The sequence below is a fragment of the Leucoraja erinacea genome, chromosome 17, assembly GCF_028641065.1.
Source record: "Leucoraja erinacea ecotype New England chromosome 17, Leri_hhj_1, whole genome shotgun sequence".
Taxonomy (NCBI): domain Eukaryota; kingdom Metazoa; phylum Chordata; class Chondrichthyes; order Rajiformes; family Rajidae; genus Leucoraja; species Leucoraja erinaceus.
Window position 1 is genome coordinate 29,187,573 of NC_073393.1, and position 18,283 is coordinate 29,205,855.

General features: G+C 41.0%; 1 long non-coding RNA gene across 1 annotated transcript in view; it reads left to right on the plus strand.

Annotated features, from left to right (window-relative positions):
* LOC129705353 (uncharacterized) overlaps positions 1-17,387 on the plus strand; it is a 68,565-nt gene extending 51,178 nt beyond the window's left edge. The window contains exon 3 of the long non-coding RNA XR_008724885.1: positions 16,881-17,387. This is a non-coding gene — a long non-coding RNA (uncharacterized LOC129705353). The remainder of the gene's footprint in view (positions 1-16,880) is intronic.
* Positions 17,388-18,283: the final 896 nt, after the last annotated feature.

Sequence of the window (18,283 nt, forward strand, 5' to 3'; positions counted from 1 at the left end):
TGAAATTCAAAACTGGAATCAGATATAGTGGCCATTGAAAAGAACTGTACAGACACAGTCTGGTGTTCAAAGTCAGCTTTAATCATCAGTCATGGTGGTGCAGTACAATACGTTGTTAGTTCGTCTCTACCACTGGTGTAACTACGTAATATGGGAAGTGCGTGTTAATATAAAGTGTACAGTAAGGTGGTTAGTGTTAGTACATTACTCTGATTGTTTCACATGCAATAACCAATCTACAGCCATTAAATCAGAAGAATATTTTTTTTAATGCACTTAGATCATTAAAGGACCTTGAGCAAAGGAAACTTGCTATTCCCAAGCTTGAGCCTTTTAGACATACAGAAGCAAAAATAGAAGCTTTCCTAGAGGCCTTTGATTTAAAAGGGCTAAAGATGTAAACATAGCAGGCAGCCGTTAGTGTTATTAAATTGCAGAGAGATGTGGACGCAGCCCAGACCATCACACAAACCAACCTCCTTTTCATTGACACCCCACATTGCCCTGGCAAGGCCACCAACATAAACAAGGGTGAGTCTTACCCCAGTTACTCCCTCTTCTCCCCTCTCCCATCAAGCAAGAGGAACTCTTGTGTGTAAATGCACACCTCCAGATTCAGGGACAGTTTCTTCCCAGCTGTTATCAGGAAACTGAACCATTCAAAGTAACATTAGCAAATTTGCAGATGACACAAAGCTGGGTGGCAGTGTGAACTGTGAGGAAGATGCTATGAGAATGCAGGATGACTTGGACAGTTTGGATGAATGGGCAGATGCCGTTTAATGTGATAAATGTGAAGCTATCCAATTTGGTAGCAAAAATAGGAAGGCAGATTTCTATCTAAAAGGTGTCAAGTTGGGAAAAGGGGAAGTACAACGGGATCTGGGGGTCCTTGTTCATCGGTCAATGAAAGTAAGCATGCAGGTACAGCAGGCAGTGAAGAAAGTGAATGGCATGTTGGCCTTCATAACAAGAGGAGTTGAGTATAGGAGTGAAGAGGTCCTTCTGCAATTGTATAGGGCCCTAGTGAGACCACACCTGGAGTATTGTGTGCAGTTTTGGTCCCCTAATTTGAGGAACAACATTCTTGCTAATGAGGGAATGCAGCGTAGGTTTACAAGGTTAATTCCCGGGATTGCGGGACTGTCATAAGCTGAGAGAATGGAGCGGCTGGGCTTGTATATTCTGGAGTTTAGAAGGATGAGGGGGATCTCTCTAGACTCTTTATACTCTCTAGAGTTTAGGAGATTGAGAGGGGATCTTATAGAAACTTACAAAATTCTTAAGGGGTTGGACAGGCTAGATGCAGGAAGATTGTTTCCGATGTTGGGGAAGTCCAGGACAAGGGGTCACAGCTTAAGGATAAGGGGGAAATCCTTTAAAACCGAGATGAGGAGAACTTTTTTCACACAGAGAGTGGTGAATCTCTGGAACTCTCTGCCACAGAGGGTAGTTGAGGCCAGTTCATTGGCTATATTTAAGAGGGAGTTAGATGTGGCCCTTGTGGCCAAGGGGATCAGAGGGTATGGAGAAAAGGCAGGTACGGGATACTGAGTTGGATGATCAGCCATGATCATATTAAATGGCGGTGCAGGCTCGAAGGGCCGAATGGCCTACTCCTGCACCTAATTTCTATGTTTCTATGTTTCTATGTTTCTATCTTACTGAAACATATAAGATTATTAAGGGTTTGGACATGCTAGAGGCAGGAAACATGTTCCCAATGTTGGGGGAGTCCAGAACCAGGGGCCACAGTTTAAGAATAAGGGGTAAGCCATTTAGAACGGAGATGAGGAAACATTTTTTCTCACAGAGAGTTGTAAGGCTGTGGAATTCTCTGCCTCAGAGGGCGGTGGAGGCCAGTTCTCTGGATACTTTCAAGAGAGAGATAGATCAGGCTCTTAAAGATAGCAGAGTCAGGGGATATGGGGAGAAGGCAGGAACGGAGTACTGATTGGGGATGATCAGCCATGATCACATTGAATGGCGGTGCTGGCTCGAAGGGCTGAATGGCATACTCCTGCACCTATTGTCTATTGTCTATTGTCTATTGTCATCCTGTCACCAACAAGAGAGCTGTCCTACCATCTACTTCATTGGAGACCCTCGGACTGTCTTTAATCGGACTTTACTGGAGTATCTTGCATTAAACGTTGTTCCCTTTATCATGTATTTGTGTAATGTGGGCGGCTTGATTGTAATCATGTTTGGTTTTTTCACTGACTGGATAGCACGTAACAAAAGCTTTTCACTGTACCTCGGTACATGTGAAATAAACAAAACTAAAATAAACTAAACTATATCTATCTCCCAGTTCCAGGGAGAAATTCAAGAGAATAAATTATTGTGAAATCGGGAGAGGGAAATAGAACTGGTGAGATTCCAAATAGCCTTCTTCATGTCCTTATTAAAGGGAATGATGAAAATGAATGATTGCAACAGAAATATTGTACTTAGTTAAATTGGGATAGGCACATCCCGGTTTGCGAGGTTTCAATAAATGGTGAGATGTCATCACTCATAGGGTAGTTATATTTCTATCAAAGCATGAATGTCAAAACAATTGTATACACTTCAATACTTAACGCAAAAGCTGTAATCCTTAAGTGATTGGAATCGCAAAGGACATGGTGATTGTTAATCAATGGATCATCACCTTCTCTGTGATTCCAGTTATTTGAAGAACAAGTTGGGCCAATTTCACGACCTTCTTGTTTGTCCGATCCAAAACTAACAGTGTGGAGTAGTAAAATTAGCTCTATTTGCCTATGCAGACCAAAATGTCCCATTTGTTGGACCCATTTGCCCATGTTTGATGCTCTGTCTTTCCTACCATGTTCGAGCCAGGAAGGTTAGTAAGAGAGGAAGATCGAATGGTTTGCCCACAGGAAATGGCAAGGGAATATGAACCTCAAAGTTTCAATGGATGTGGAGCAGTAGGTGAAAACTGCATGTGCAGCAGGAGTTCCAGATGTTGACAGGTAACTTCCAAAAGAGACTTTAATCAAGTATTCTGTATTATTGTATTCTGTCTCCGGTGCTATAAGACAGCAACCCTACCGCTGCACAACCCTGCTGCCCATCTGGTTCATTATTCAATATTTTCATTTTTTCAAATTAATGGTGATAATCTATATTGAACACACACTGGTCTGTGTAAAATTCCCCTTAAAATCCATTCTGACTTTGTTACTTTCTTGAAAAATCTCAACGCATCTGCTTCCTAACAATTCACACTTGCAGTCAGGCAATTCCCACTACAGCAACAAATTGGTTTCTATCATCTAAGTCATCTCTCAGATCCAATACATATTGCTCTACATATCTCCTGCCCAGTCCCGACCTGGGCTACAATGATTGGATCGCCCCCATCCTTTCCAATAAGCTTCAATGCCCCTTGACTTGACATCAAGTAGGCGACACATGATCATGGGTGATATAGTAGCACAGCGAGTAGATCTGCACCTTCTCAGCTCCAGTGACATGAATGCGACCTTAGTGTATTTTGCAGGTTGTCACTGTGACACTGCATCTTTCCTGCGGTGCTAGGTTTTTATACACTTGAATATGCAGGGAATGGAGGGGTATAGATCATGTGCAGAGAGAGAAGAAAAGTTTAACTTGGCATCATGTTTGGCACAGACATTGTAGGTTGAAAGTCCCGTTCCTCTGCTGTATTGTTATATGCACTAGATCGGCCGAGAGCCTAGGGGGACTGCTTAGAGTGAGGTGTTTGAGAACGAGCTCTCTCCATGTCGCCGAGGGTGAGGAGGGCTGCCGAGAACACCCCAGCGGGCGGACGCTAAGGTCAGCTCAACAGGGAGCGGGAAGAATGTAGGGGAACCTGGCGGGATGGTGCCAAGATCAAAGGAGAAACCAGGCGGGGGGTTCAGCCACGTGAGGCGGCAGGCCCGGTTAGCTGCTGTGAGCAGAAGGTAAGACATGGTTGTTGAACTTTTTGTAACTTTGTTGGTGCCAGAAACGTGGTGACTCTGTGTGCACTGCCTAGGTAAGGTTTGCTGTACGATTTTACCGGATTGTATCCAAAACAAAGAATTTCACTGTACCTAGCAACATGTGACACGATAAAAAATACATCCATTGATGCTCCTGAACACATCATCAGTGATGTAACCTGGGGTCATTGGGTGTTTTGGGTCTTTCAACATCAGGCACCCTCACCCAGGCGATCCAGCCGTGCTTGATCAGACCAAGACTTGTGTTCAGGTGGCATTCGCTCCTTCCCATGGACATCCTCTCCTGATCCAAAGCCATCTCGAGGCCTTCTTTGCTGCATCTGCGGTGTTCTTGATGGCTCTTCTGCTCTCCATTCCATTGATGCCCAGTGAACTCAAGGCTTTGTAGAGCGATTACCCTGCAAAACCTCTGCAGCCAACCTCGATGGGCATACACCTTGCCTTCCAGCCCTGCTTGTTCCAACAAGACAATGTTTTTGGTCGCCTCTGAGACCAGGAGGATGTCTGGCCTCAGGGTGGTCATGGTAATGTGCTATGGGAACTTCAGCTGTTTCACCAGGTCTTCAGAAAGCTGCCAGTCCTGTGCAAATGCCAGGATTCCTGATGGATTCCTGGCTGCTGTGGTTCTTGGCAGCTGCACTCCGGCCTTCACAAGGGTGATCATCTGGGTGTGCTCGTCTGCAGCTGCTGATTCCCATGCTGATGGCTTGTGCAATGAGTTTAAGAACCTGGTCGTGACGCCAGGTGTACCGGCCCTGCCCAAGAGCCTTTGAGCAGCCGGTCAGGATGTGTTCCAATGTCCCCTTGCCTGAGCATTGCGGGCAATCGGAACAACATGTGACAATAAGGTATCATTGAATCATTGAATTAGTTCCAATTAACCTTATGTATCTGATCATTGTCAGGGCTCTTTTACATCTGTGAGTTGATGTGGCTCCAACTCACACCTCATTCAATTTTGCCTTTGACCTGAAACAAAAGATGAAGGGAAGGTGAATTTGCACTGCTATAAAAATCATTTAAAATAATCAGTATAATAGGAACAGATAAATCAAATCCTAAAACAATGCTCACAAAAAAACACAATGTTAATGAAAAACAGTTGGCACTGAAAAAAAAATCAATTTTAAGTATATATAGGGAGAAACCGTTCATTCTGAAAGAATGTGTAGAAACTCCAGATGCTGGTTTATACCAAAGGTAGACACAAAAAGCTGGAGCAACTCAGTCAGACAGGCAGCATCTCTGGAGAGAAGGAATGGGTGACGTTTTGGGTCAAGACCTTCTCAGACTATCACTCTCAAAGAAAGTTAATCAGAGTATGTGTGAAATTTTAAAAAGCTAATATGTGATATTTTAGCAGGGTTACTTGGAACAGCTTATTTTATAACCTGGATTTTCTGGAAAATCATTTAATATCCCTCTATTTAAGGTGCATTCTCATCATGGGGAGCTACATACTATTTTTGCAATGGTGACATGTTTGGGTGTCAACATTGTAGTCTGTGTAATGAACAATATGAATGAAAATTAATGCTGGAATTAGAAAGATAGAACAATGGAATTTTTGTGCAGGAAGGGACTGCAGATGCTGGTTTAAACCGAACATAGACACAAAATGCTGGAGTAACTCAGCGGGTCAGAGAACATCTCTGGAGAAAAGGAATAGGTGAAGTTTCGAGTGGAGACCCTTCTTCAGACTAGAGAACGTCACCTATTCCTTTCTTCAATCGAGCTTTTGTACTGCCGTTTCAATACCAATAGTAACCATTCATTTCACACCGCTAATTTCATCCAACCCTTTTAAGATTTGTCCCTTTGTCCAGCCATCGACAATTTCTGGCTTTTGAATCTACCCATGTACAACCAACCTATCCCTTGTGAAGGATTAGTTTCGTTGATATCTTTGAATTGGAAGCGGAGAGGAGGAACATTAAAGGAAAGTATTGCATGTTTGAAGAACTGTTTTGGAATGCCATCAATCGGAAACCACGCCCGATTGTTTCGGTGACTATTAATTAAACTCTCCACTTATTAAACCGCTTTGATTCTCACACGCCTACTAGTCTTTAAGTGTTTGCCATGGCTGGTAGCAACTCAAAGCCAGAACCCAATGGATGAAATAATTGTCTGGAGATAGATTTACTTTGAGACGTCTGCTTTGAGTCCATTAGCAAAGAAGGTACAAGTGACATTTTTTTCCTGGGGCTAATACTCGCGCCAACCACGTCGTTCGCAGTAATGTACAGCTCGAACCGTGAATATTCTCATTCAGTGTATTGGTGTGTGCGGAAGTCGCTCGCCGGGTCATTTTGCTTTGTTGTATCAAGCTTCCAGAATAGCTGGGGTAAACTCATAGCGGTGGTGGCAATGAACGGCACTCAAATGAAATTCCGAATCCCTATCCATCGTTTTAACATCACAGTTGATGCAGTACAATGCTGGAGTAACTCAGCGGGACAGGCAGTACTTCTGAAGGAAGGAACGGGTGACGTTTCGGGTCGAGACCCTTCGTCAGACTCTGAAGAAGTGTGTATCTTCGGTGTAAAACCAGCATCTGCAGTTCCTTCCTACACAGTATAACTGTACCTTAGCTGAGTGCTATTTTATTTTTTAAAAGCTCTTCAAAGTTATTTAAGTCAATTACTTTTCAGCCGGCGTTGTAAAGAGAGGCTATTTCGAATATAAAGTCAGAGATAAGATAATGTAAAGACAAGGAATTGCAGATGCTGGAATCCTGAGCAAAACAGAAAGTGCAGGAGTAACTCAGCTGGTCTGGCAGCATCTACTGAGGACAGGCGAAGTTTCAGTACGGGACCCTTCTTCAGACTCTAGCTGAGATAAGATAACGTGATCGCTCAAAATGACCTGAATAGTATTCAGACACCACTGCTTCTTTCATGGGGATGCAAAGATATTTGTTTACATTTGCTCACGTATCATCAATTTCCCACAGCATAGAAAGCGACCATAGATAGACACACATAGCAGGAGCTACTCAGCGGGTCAGACAGCATCTCGGCTCGAGACCTCTCGTCCATCGAGGGTATGCCATCTCAAAACATTCCTATTAAACCCGTGGAGCGCATCACCAATTCTGTGTATCGAATCCAATAAGTTTTCAACAGTATTTGTCTTCATAGTTAACAGGCCAGCCTGCTAAACCAGAGGAGTCGCCAATATCTTGGTCCAAGTTGTCCAAATATTTCTGTAAAATTATTTTCACGAAATTATTGGAACTTTCCAGCAGACATCAAAAATAAAATTGGGGTTTGTATCTTTATGGTCATGTTTCCTGAAATAATGGTAACGATTCATTAAAATGAATAACACAAATACTTCATTGGAAACTAATGTGCTGTTCTTTGGCATCTGAGATTATATATAATCACACACACACACACGTGTGTGTGTGTGCGTGTGTTTGTGTATATATATATATATATATATCTATATACTAGGCCCAATTGCAGACCCGTTGGGTCAGTTCCCCTAACGTGCGGTTGTGTGGGGGGAGGCGGCATGCAGCGTCACACACACTAACTATCACCCACCACCCCGCACACACGCTAATTACCCCCCTTGATATTATATTAATATTATTAATTTGCTCCTTTTACTTCATAACCACCCTATCTACTGACGCATAGCCCCCAACTTGCATTCACATCTAGAGAGGTGGGGGGGGTGGGGGGGGGGGGGGGGTAGAGAGTGAGGGCAGAGAGATAAGGGGCAGAGACAGGGAGAGAGACAGAGTAACGGGGAGAGGAATGAGGGAGAGGGGGTGGAGAGGAGGAGAAGAGGGAGGGTGGGTGAGGGAGGAGGGGAGAGAGGGAGGGGAGAGAGGGAGGGGAGGGGAAAGGAAGAGGGAGAGAGAGGGGAGAGAGGGGGGGAAAGGAGGAGAAGGAGGGAGGGGGGAGAGGGGGGGAGAGAGAGAGGGGGGAGAGAGGGGGGGAGGGGGGGGGGGGGGAGAGGGGGAGGGAGAGGGAGGGGGGGGAGAGAGAGAGGGGGGAGAGGTGAGAAGAGAAAGGAGGGGGGAGAGAGAGAGTGCCTTTTTACTTCAACCCAAACCCCCCAAACAACCATTTGCAGGCAGCGCCTTATTACATCAAACCAACCATATTTTCATTTTCAAACCACATTATGGTCACTCACAGTTGAGTAGACATGTGTTCAGTGTTATTCAGAGCTCAGAGAGACGTGACCTCCATCTTGCAGACACTGAGTGAGGCACACCACTTCCTGGTTTTATAGTCCCTCCCCCTCCCTCCAGCAGTTGCAGCAGAGAGAATGGTGATTTTTTAAAAATCATTAATATTTCTCTGATTTTTCATCGATGGGAAAAATCCTCCAGTCCATGAAGGCTGACGTGGGCTCTGAGCGAGGTGGCCAGAAATGACGGCCGTAGGTGGAGGCGTTCTCTCGGAAATCGCAGCACAGTGGACCAAAAGCGGTCAAGATCAGACTTTTAGTATTATAGATATATATATATATATATATAGGTGTGTGTGTCATATAGTGCGTGTACAGGCAGCAACTCGGGAGAGAAGGAATTGGTCCAGACCCTTCTTTGAGCTGAGTCAGGGGAGAGGGTACCAGAGATATTGGAGGGTAAGGTGTGAAAACAACAGCTGAAAAGGTGTGAAAACAACAGATGAAAAAAGACGGAAATGTAGAATGGTTCACTGTTGGTTGAAGGGAATGTGACAACAAGGCATACAAATAGTAAAAATAATCAAGACAGTGAAACTAGTTGGGAAACTAGAGCAGTTATATATATATATCCTATAAACATGTTTGACCTGGGTAATTTTCATCAGCACACATTTAGGACACAGCCAGAGGGCCACTTACTTCCAAAATAGAATTACATTGTACAGCAAAATATTGCATCTCCTTCTCACAAAATAAGATTGTTTGAGTAATTGCCCTTTAAACGTGCCCTCAGTCAGGCCTAATTTGATTTCTTTATGGGTTTAAATAATTGTTAGTTTGGATGCTGACACGCCACTTTAATATCTGATTTAGATAATATACAGTACGTGGAATGGTCCTTATTGATTCTAATATTGGAAACACGTTTGGAATCAAACCAATTACGGCGGCCTCATTTTCACAGACAGCTTTAATTAACGGTCTCCGTTTTTACACGGTGTGTTGAGTAAGAAGAAAGAAGATTATATAATAGTTCAATTGCACATGCGTTATCAAACCACGTGTGCTCAGATGAAAACGATGGCAATTGTAGACATAATAAATAATAAGTTGTGATCAGCTTCTTATTTCAAGTAAAAATCTATATTCATAAATATGAAATATGATCTTAATTATGACAGCTTTAACAGTTTGACACTTCCAAATCTGGCGTCCTATAACCCTAATTTATTGATTGTCATTTCAGGGGAGTTGGGGGGGGGGGGGGGAGCCCAAATAAATGACGACGGTGAAAGTGGAGAGATTTATATATTTGGATGGCGTTCAAGTCCATGGCAGCCGTATGAAAGAAGCCTTTGAAGTTGAAAGTTCGAGCTATTTCGCGAAAACTTCCTTAATATGTTTAGGATTAAAAGAAAATTATGACCTGTGTCCTAAGGTCTTCCGAAAGTCATTAAGAAATCAAAAATGACCACACAACCGAGCAAGTTCTATGTTTGGATAATGATATAAGGTGTCGAACCACCCACATGACTGTGAAAAGGATCAGTTATTTTACCAGCTTTTGCGGTGGAACACCACGGGTGGGAACAATGTGACATAGTTTCATACTATTTTCCCAACCGTTGGGCTATTTACATTTTTTTTTTTGCTTAAAGGGCTAGATATATTTTGTTAGGCGTTGGTAAGTTCTAATTTAATTTGGAGACTGGTGGAAAAGGTGAAGAAAATGGGGACAAGGGTATCACTCTGACTTGTAGACACATCACAATGATCTATACACAGACACAACATTTTCCACAATTTACCATAATTCATTAAGTTCAGCTTTCTGCGACTGAGAATGTCAAGTAAACAAAAAACACACAAGCTTCAAACTTCGCATCAACTAAATGTCGCACTGATTGAAGGAGTCCTGGCCAGCATAAAAGTGGAGCATGATTAAAATGAAAACGAGACGGCCGCCTTCCCCTAATTACAGGCAGATTTGCTAATTTTCCTCCCAAACTGCTCTTGGGACTAAATGTAATCTTATACGGAAAATGTAACTGAAAACGACTATTTTAATCCAATTTGAAAGTCGTAAAGTATTGGAATAGGAGAGCAAATATATCAATTCAGACGTTTTAACTCTGCACTGTGTGAGGATCTAGCTGATACATATTTTGTTAATTGCCCCTCTAAATTTGGCTTTAATTTGAATATATCAAGAATAAAACATCGACGTTGTTGTATCCGTTCCAGGGCTACAATTCTTCTCAAGATACTTTAATATACCAAGAATGGCAAAAAGATGATGTTGGAATCAAATTGGAATTTCAGGTCCTTATTTATTCTATCTAACGTAATTAATTAATGATGCCTTGAAAAACTGCCTCAACTATTGGAAAACCAGCATCCTGACACATCCCTCTGATGTAGATTTTTTTTTAAAAAGCTAAAAGGAGACATAATATTTTTTAACAAGGGACACAGTGTGCTTAATGTAATTGGACAATTGCTGGACTCAGGAGTCTTATATAAACTTCTTGTTTCATTCCTGTTCCAAACCACATTTATTTCAATTTATGTTATATGTTAAATGATAAAAACTACCCACTGAAGCTCAATATCAGTTTTAGTAAGTGGACATCTGAAGAAGTATTTAATAATCGAGGACCAGTTGTCCACATGTAAAATAATGATATTGTTTTTATTGACTAAAGTGCATAAACCAAGCCAGATTATACAAATGCCAGATTTTTCCGCGTCTGATTTTTAGTGTAAAGGGCTCGAACAATGTTTTTTTTCATGCAGAGTTAGTAAATACTGCGGATACTATTATTTTGCATGGGTGTATGAGTGTCAACACTCCGCTCTTGCTTTTGACTCTGTACCACAGTTGGAACAATAGTTTAAATTAGAGGTAAACTTGAACGTGGTTCAAAACGACTGCAAGTAAGGTGCGCAAATTATAATGAAACGATAAAGGGTTTTCAACAAAATTCCTTCTGATACGGAAAACTGTCCGATCGACGTCCCATGCGATTGAATCTCGCACCGCAAACGCGAAATCTCCTGCTCACAGACTAAGTATTTTTAATTAATTCAAATATGTAAAACAATCTCGGATTTGCTGAATTAAATTCTGAAGATGAAATTCGAAGCAGTTTTGCTATTAAGTCTCGCTGATTAGTCAGTTAGTGCCTCTTAAAGAAAATCCTGTGGGAACGGAATCCTAGGTTAGTAGACCCGACTCATTTCGGGGGCGAGTCTGCAGCCAAGCCAGGGGAGGTTAAAGGGGAAAGGTCAGATACTGGAGAAGTATGCTGGCGCCCAGTACTGCAGTCCGGAGTCCTAGCATGCAGACAGCGTCCCCCAGCTAATTTCCTTTCGTTTGGTTAAATGGCTTCACCTCACCCCTAATTGTGCTAAAGTTGCTAAGAAAACACACCGCTCATATTTTGCAGGAGAGTTTGAAACAAATTGATTGTTGTTGGAATATTCGTTTAACCACCCCCCCCCCCCCCCCCCCCCCCCCAACAAGTAATTAGTTGTGATCACGACTGCATTTCAACGGCATCGGTTGTCATTTCTTCTTTTGTTCCTTCCTCTTTATCGTAAATGAATAAAGATGCGTTTCAATGTCACAAATAGTAACTCATTCTTTAATACGTTTGTCATTCTGCGATACCCGTCTATTGTTTGCGACAATGAGGATGACAGCTAACTAACGCAAACTGAAAGTGACATTTCCAAAGCAAAATGATAGGAGCTAATTAATTACAAAAGTTCACGCAGGGGACAATGCGCTATTGTGTTGTCGATTACAGACACGGCAACTTTACAATGAAGTTTACAGGTATATCATATATTACTATAACGTCTTATTTTCTGAGCTGTAATCTGAACATCTACAACGTTTCTGCATCACTCAGCAATCATAGTTTATGGGACTCGTATATTTTAGGCAAAGCGAGATGAGGTGGAAAATGGTCCATAAATTCTGACGTTGATTTACGCGGGAGTCCATTTGCAGACCATCCCGAGGAGCCCTTGCTAAACCCTGATCTCCACCAGCTGGAACCTGCCATGCCAGGAAAACGCTGAGCAGAGTTCACTAACTGCAGACAGAGCTAAAGTAAACAGAGGTGGTCATTCACATCCAAGTTAGCAGCCTTTGGACAGATGATCAGGGATCGGAGACCACACACCCGGACCACACAAGGACCAGACTGCCCCATTTGCACGCAATCATACGCGAAATACTCCTCCCACTCCGGCACGTTGATCCGTGCGGTCCCAATGCCCGCCCGCTGCTATCAGTTGGATGCACCCGCACAAAAACATGAAAACAGAACGACAACCTTTAACACATCATGTAAAATAATGATGCATTTATAATAAGAATAGTAAGAACTCATTTAAATCATTGAATCATTTCTCATGGGCATGTTATTTTATTGGTGATTTTTGTCTATTTAGATTCGTGTAAGTATACACAAAAATAAAGGCAGTAACATTTACATTGTTTGGGGTATTATATTATTTATATTAGTAATTCGGAACATTCAACCTATTGGAAAGATATATCTAGTCAATGTTCGGCATAATTCAGAGCATATACATTAGGGAATAGGTTTTGGGAAGTTGGCAGGAAAGTAAGGAGACGACTGAAGAAACTATTTAATATAATCTCAGTCGGTACTTTGTCAGGGTGGCATTTGTGCTGCTCATATTTTAAAGTGAAATAAAAACTTTAAATAATAGCACACGGACGTTATATTTTTCAAAATGGGATTGGTGTGTGTATATGTATGATGGTTTTCAAATTTATACTAGATGCTTTAACAAATACTGGACCATTGTGATTTTCATGTTTGAAATATTTGGTCTAACTTTCTAAAAGTGTTGGAAGGAACTACAGATGCTGCTTGTCGCCGAAGATAGATACAAATGCTAGCCCAAGAAGAGTCTTGACCTGAAACGTCACCTATTCATTTTCTCCTGAGATGCTGCCTGGCCCACTGAGTCAATCCAGCACTTTGTGTCTATCTGCAGTCTAAGGTTCCATACTACGTTACCATAAAGTGGAATATAATCCAGGTAACAGCAGTGGGATTTTTTTTCCGATTACGTAATGCAGCCTATTAAATTATGTTTCGTTGTATGATAAGGAGTGAAGTACCTTTGCTTAAATTAGTTTGAGCCGTGGTTTTACCGTGTTGGCGCAGAAAGTAAAGTCAACGGACTAGAACAAACGCACTCTGTAATCACGTTCTCAAAACCTGCTGTACGAAGCACATTTGGCACATTTGCATTGTGCAAAGCTGCTCACGGACTGACAACATTCTACAAACAAATGGCATGATAGGAAGCGCCACAAATGATCAATTTAATGTCCATGCTATGTTATGAAATGGAATGCCTCATTTCCGCAATATCAGATGAATCTGGCCCGAGTTATTGTAATTAATCAAATATTTGGTGAACATTATTAAAAAGGGTGACTTCATGCAATTTAGTTAAGATAATTAAATTAAGCTGTATGTTACTTATTCGTTTGCGACAAATATCGCTCAAGCAAACGGGCCGTGCAGTAAAATTGATGATGTGCTTTGTGACAATTGTTTAGTCTCACCCCGGTAAATGAACGCCGGGCCATTCTCTGAAGGTTTCGAATTCACGAATTCAAAGTGATTTTTGCAACCAGAGACCAGTCGAAAAACAAAGATAACGTTTTATAAAACGTGACAAATATTCTGTAAACACCTACAGTGGCGGCTGAGCCCGGCTGATTCATTGCGAATAGACATGTTGAGAACTTGTGGTTTTGTTTCGAGAATAACTAATACAATAATTGCATAAACGTCCCACGATTTGTGTTCTAATGATTTAACTGTGAAATACAACATAGAACAGTGTTGAATGTCATAAATATGATTTACAATCAGTTGTATCTAGTTCAGTTATATGCCTCCAAATTAACATCATGCAAAACACAATCATATTGTTTCAACGTTTACTGCAGGACTCTCCCAAGCTTGGTACAATATGTATGATAATTTCTAAATAAATGAAATGAGAAAGTCAACTACTACTGTGTCTAATGTGATAACCAAACATGTAACTTTTATGACAATAAAACACTCTTGACTCTTCTTCGGTGCCTTTATGAAGATAGGTCCATTGTCTAACAAGCATGCAGATTTTCTAAAGAAAATTCCTCATCAGTGTGGTAAAACTGCACAGAGCTAACTTTTTTGCCCATTTAGGTGACAGGAGGTTGCTAATTTTAGAACTTTGGATAACTTAATTTCGAACCTCAGTCTTTAATCGTGAAAAAAATAAAGGAATATTGTCTAGATATTTATTTCCCACCGACTAGTCGGTTGTCTGCATCCCCACTGAGATACACAAAGGTCATGCCCTTTAAGGGCATTGAACCGCATAGCCTACACAGAACATGCTCACAGAGCATAGTGACTGTCTTCATGTTACTTGTATCTGGGCCGGGATAATGCGTAAGACACAAGGAGAAGCTAATTATTCATGGCGACCAGTCAAACACCCCCGCTTGAGATCATATAATTTACAAGTTGCTGGTACATGCTTTGAGTGTGGCCTAGATACTTGAATTAGGGTAAACCACAATATGGAGCATAATTGTGAGATTTCCTTTGATGACTTTAACATTACTAAAAGTGACAAGTATAATGTGAGCCAAGATCTAGAATAAAATAAAGCAAAACGTGTAGAGCATTGAAACTGCACAAGATAATATTTGTTTTATTTCTAGCAAATATGTTTTTTTTTTGTTTTTTGTTCTTCACCTACAATTTCAATAATTTTCGAGTTACATTAGAAATTAATTGGTCCTATCTGCTCTTTTTTGTACGGCAGGTTAGCTCTGAATGTACTGTCCTAATTATCAAATAGGAGCTAAACAACAGAGAGATATAATTTGTAAAATATTCAGTACATTGGACGGTGGAGTTTAAAATGGTTTATAGTTTTGCTTGCATATTTGTTAGATTTTTAATTGGAAATTCTTTTTAATATTGTGTTATTATAAATGCTATTTCACCAAAAGCTGAAATGTCTTTGCTGCGCCAAACCTCTAGATATCTGAGCGGCAGTATTTAGCCGGTAAGTGTCAGTATTGGCAAACATTACACGAAAGGGACCAGCAATTAAATAAGTATGTGTTTAATTAAAATTGCAGTGCCCTCCATAATGTTTGGGACAAAGATTCATCATTTATTTATTTGCCTCTGTACTCCACAATTTGAGATTTGTAATAGAAAAAAATCATGTGTGGTTAAAGTGCAAATTGGCAGATTTTAATAAAGGATATTTTTATACATTTTGGATTCACCGTGTAAAAATTACAGTAGTGTTTATACATACAGGTATCCCCCATTTCACCTTTCTCTTCAGCATATAAAAGGCCTAATCAATTGGGTTCAGATCAGGTGATTGACTTGGCCACTCAAGAATTACCAATTTTCTAGCTTTGTAAAACTGCTTTCTTGCTTTAGCAGTATGTTTGGGATCATTGCCTTGATGTAGAATGAGCCGCTGGCCAATGAGTTTTATGGCATTTGTTTGAACTTGAGCAGATAGGATGTGTCTTTACACTTCAGAATTCATTATGCTACTACCATCATCAGTTATATCATCAATGAAGATAGGTGAGCCAGTACCTTCAGCAGCCATACATGTCCAGGCCATAACACCCCCACAACCATGATTTACAGATGAGGTGGTCTGCTTTGGATCTTTGGCAGTTCCTTCTCTCCTCCATACTTTGCTCTTGCCATCACTCTGATATGTTAATCTTCGTCTCATCTGTCCACAAGACCTTTTTTCAGAACTGTAGTTTCTCTTTTAAATACTTCTTGGCAAATTGTAACCTAGCCATCCTATTTTTGCCGCTAACCAGTGGTTTGCATCTTGCAGTGTAGCCTCTGTATTTCTGTTCATGAAGTCTTCAGTGGACAGTGCTCATTGACAAATCCACACCTGACTCTGAAGAGTGTTTCTGATCTGCCAGACAAGTGTTTGTGGATTTTTCTTTATTTTAGAGATTCTTCTTCTGTCATCAGCTGTGGAGGTTATCCTTGGCCTGCCAGTCCCTTTGCGATTAGTAAGCTCATCAGTGCTCTCTTTCTTCTCAATTATGTTCAAAACAGTTGATTTTGGTAAGCCTAGGGTTTGGCTGATGTCTCTAACAGTTTTATTCTTGTTTCTCGGTCTCATGGTGGCTTCTTTGACTTTAATTTGCATAGCTTGGTCCTCATGTTGATAAACAGTGATACAAGTTTCCAAAGGTGATGGAAAGACTGGAAAGGCTAGGTGCTGAAAGCTCTCCTATACCTGCATTAAGGAGGCATTTAAACACACCCGAGCAATTACTAACACCTATGAAGCCATGTGTCCCAAATATTATGGTATCCTGAAATGGGGGGGGGGGGGGGGGGGGAAGGGGACTATGTATGTCGTTTCAACAGGGTGAAATCAAAATGTATAAAAATACCCTTTAATAAAATGTGACAATGTGCACTTTAACCACATGTGATTTTTTTTTCTATTACAAATCTCAAATTGTGGAGTACAGAGGCAAATAAATAAATGGTGGGTCTTTGTCCCAAACATTATGGAGGGCACTGTATTTACGTGTGCGTCGAATTGTGCAAAGGGTATTGTAGTTGAAATTTATATTCAAAATTTTTTATTTAGCGTCTTTAACAATATTCTTGTTTGCAGATTTCTTCGTTGTAAGGTAATCGAGTTAACTTGCACCACACAATGACAGCTTGGCTGCTGTCGAAATTATAAAGAGAGCAGACCCAAGCGGAAGACCGCCCCCTCTATCTACGACACGGAAGTCACTCCGCACCAAACACAATGCACCCGGAAAAGCGGACAACACAATCCCGTCCAGGCATATATTTCTTACTCAATGAAGAATTATCGCAGTTTCCTCTTCAAGTTAAACTTGTAGCCGTAAAATGTGACCCGGGCAACTTTCCAGGAGCCTCTGTTTATTCTTCCCAGATATTTGTGAATGTAATTTGCGTGATATTTGCAGATCATGAGACTTTGTCTTGCTCTGACCTTTGCGTCATCCCAATTAAAGAACATCCCCGCCCTCAGTTCTGAAACTATTCAAAGAAATAGAAGTAATGTTAAGACCTATTTTTGTTACAAAAAGAGTAATCGTTGAAAAAAAATGTGTGAGATCATCCATTAAAAATACCAACGCTTAAATTATTTTCTACTTCAGCCTACCTATCTTAACTTTTAAACTAATTACTTAATTCCAAGGAAACAGAAATAGTCTGCCTCCTGGTTAAACCAGATGCTCCAAGTTCTGTAAAAAAAAAGGGATGGGGGGGGACCTTTCTGTGTGCGGTTAGTTCCACGTGTGGAATGTGACGAATTTATGCTTCACTTAGCAGGAACCATCTAACCAGTGTTTTTAGATTTGACGGATGTGGTGTCAAATCGGTATATGTTTCAACAAAACGTTTCAGCTAAAGAAATATATAACACGGCCGTTGTTTGAATCCTCGTTATTTCTTGGTTACTAACGAGTGTACGTTGTGTGTTCCACTATTATTACATGCCAGCTACAGCAACCTTGAGCTATTCCACACAACGTATACATCACCCTCTACTTCCTCCACCTGACTTTCACATGGGCAGCTTTTGATGATATCGCCATTCCTTGGGTTTGGAAAGTATCGATGGTTTATTTTAACTAGGAAAGAAAGGATATTTCCAAAGTCTAAAAAGGATGCGAAATAAAACTCGGATATATTTCACTACCTACCACATAAATAATCACATTTTTTTGGAATGGCTTCACATTTGTGATGCTATATCCTTAATCCTGAGCCACATGAAATAGATTAAATGCAATAACTCTCAGTTCATGATAATCTTGTATTGGAAATCTATTCTGCTGAAAATCTTTAGTTCGTAGGGATGAACGTTCAAATTAAAGGCTCATTCGAGTCTATGCACACGCAATAGGGGTAATGTGTAGGAAGGAACTGCAGATGCTGGCTCACACCGAAGATAGAAATAACATGCTGGAGTAACCCAGCGGAACAGGGGTGGTCGGGGTAAATAGGCCTGTTTATTAAAATGTGGACGGTGAAATG